Genomic DNA, 2,447 nt, shown 5'->3' with positions numbered 1-2,447 from the left:
GAGAGTAAAACATCTCTCTGGATAATTCTTCACTTCTTTCATGGGATCATCCACATTAAATGGTCATAGTTTCCCCATTAAAAACAAATAACAAACGTATGTGTGTATAGATGGAGGAAGCAAATATGGCAAACATGTTAACTGTGGGTATGTGGATGTTTATTTGGGCATCCTTTCATGTTTCTGATTATTTCTAGCTTATCAAAATTGCAAGGGAGGGGGTGGGAGCTGGGTGGAAGGGGCAAAGGGGGGAAACTAGGGACATCTGCATACTCTCACAATAAAAAATAAAATAAATAAATAAATAAATAAATACAGAGGCAACATAAGCATCTCCTTCACCGGAGTGTCCTGAGGTTCAGATGGCTGAGCTGGCAGCCCCTAGCACATCACTCAGTGAAGACGGTGCCTCCTGATCATCCAAATAACACCCACCCTCCCCCACCGACCCCCTTATTCACCAGCTATGAAGAGGGGAATCGAGCCTGCTGGTAGCTTTCATTATCCATGACTTTCCTCTCCAACTGGAGGTCAAACTCCAGGACTTCTTAAAAAGAAGAGAATAAGCAGTGACTGATACCTGTCATCCTGCAGATTTAAAAACTGAGGCTCAGACAGTGACTTGCCAAGTGATGTGGCATAAGGTTGACAGGAGCTGGAATAAGTGGCCCGGACCGGACCGGACCGCCCCTGCCCAGGCTCCGGTATGGATTCTGTTAACACTGTTGCGTGGCTCTAGTTTCAGGAACTTGTCGGATCTGAGAGGATGCAGATATTTTTCTCCAAATGAGCTCTCTGCAAACCCCGCCCCAGGAGAGGGAGTGAGTCTGAGTGGAGGCCATGAGCTGAGATGTGTTTTCTGACTCACACAAAAGAGCCTCCTGGGCAGGGCCTGGCTTGAGCTCCCACGAGTCACTAAAGTTTGGCCCGAGGTTGACGCTTGGAGGGCAGCGTTCCAGAGTCCCCAGCAGGAAGTGCCCCGAAGTGACAGCTCCGTTAACACCGCGTGCTGGGCGTGCGGGGCTGTGGCATGACGTGCACTCTCGCACGTGTCTCAATAGGCCAGCGTTTCTGTTAGCTAACGGAGGGAAGGCGGCGGTGTCTGTGCATTTCACAGACGGGGCTTCACTCCGTTTTCACAATCACATTGTAAATGTGTGTCATAAATCCTCATTCATCAGAGGAGGAGACTGAGTTTCGGAGAGAGAAAGCCACATGCCTGCGTGTGTGTAGCGAGCTGGGGGCAGAGCTGAGGCTGGGACTCAGTGTCTCAGACCCCAAAGCTGCTGTTCTGCTTACTCCTCCCTCGGTGCCAGTCCTGGTTCTCTAAGAAGCAGATACCAAGATGGAGTTAAAGGTGCAAAGACACTGTGCGGGAACTCCCTGTGAGAAGACCCAGAAAGGCCAGGACAGCCAGCTGACTTTGCGCAGTCTGTCCGAGAGAAAGGGAGAGGGAAGGGAGGTTGGTGAAACCGTATCGTTTCAAAAAGGTCCCATATAGCCACGGGGGTGTCTACAAGCCAAGGTCCGCTGTCATAGAAGTTCAGCTTCCCCCAGACATGGTGACAAACTTCAGAGCAAGCACAGCCAGAAATGACATGGAAGATAATATTAAAACATCAAAACTATTATTATAGCTATAGTCCATATGTCCAAAAATCTAGATGAAAGATCGAGTATATTAAGAAGCAACATAAAATGATATGCAGACAAAAAGAGAAGAAAAAAAGAATAAAATTTAAGAGCAATTGCAAAAAAAAAAAAAGAAGAAGAAGAAGCAACATAAAAGATAGTCTGACAAACCCAAATTGAACTTCTAGAGATGAAAACCGTAATGTCTGACATGAACAATACACTGGAGAGGATTAGTGGCAGATTTGATATTATGGAAGAAAATATTATGCACTGCTAAGAAACCCATAGATGAAAAAACAAATTAAGATACAATAGATATTATTCAAAGACTGAAAAAATAAACAGACATATGTAATTGGAATAATGAAAAAAAAAGAGAGAGAGAGAGAGAATAATGGGAAGAACATTATTTTAAAAAAATTCTGGCCAAAATTTCCCAAAGTTATTAAAATGATAAACCCACAAATCCAAGAAGTTCAATAGAATGCCAACACAAGAAACATGAAGAAAATAACACTAAGGAATATCATAAACTGTTTTTGCTTCAAACCAGTGATAAAGAGAAAACATTAAAAGCAGCCAGAGGAAAGAACACATGTCACATAGATAAGACACATATAGGAATGACAGACGGACTACTTGTCAAAAATAAAGAAGGCATAAGGCAGCGGAGCAACATCTTTAGAATGTGGATAAAAGCAACTGTCAAACACAGAAAGCAAATAATTCAACGAAGAAATAACTGTCAATCTATAATTCCATACCCAGCAAAACTATCTTTAAAAAATGGAGGCAAAATGGAGACATTTTCA

Source organism: Myotis davidii, unplaced genomic scaffold, assembly GCF_000327345.1.
Source record: "Myotis davidii unplaced genomic scaffold, ASM32734v1 scaffold960, whole genome shotgun sequence".
NCBI lineage: Eukaryota > Metazoa > Chordata > Mammalia > Chiroptera > Vespertilionidae > Myotis > Myotis davidii.
The sequence above is the reverse complement of the archived record's forward strand: the minus strand, read 5'-3'. Positions refer to the sequence as shown.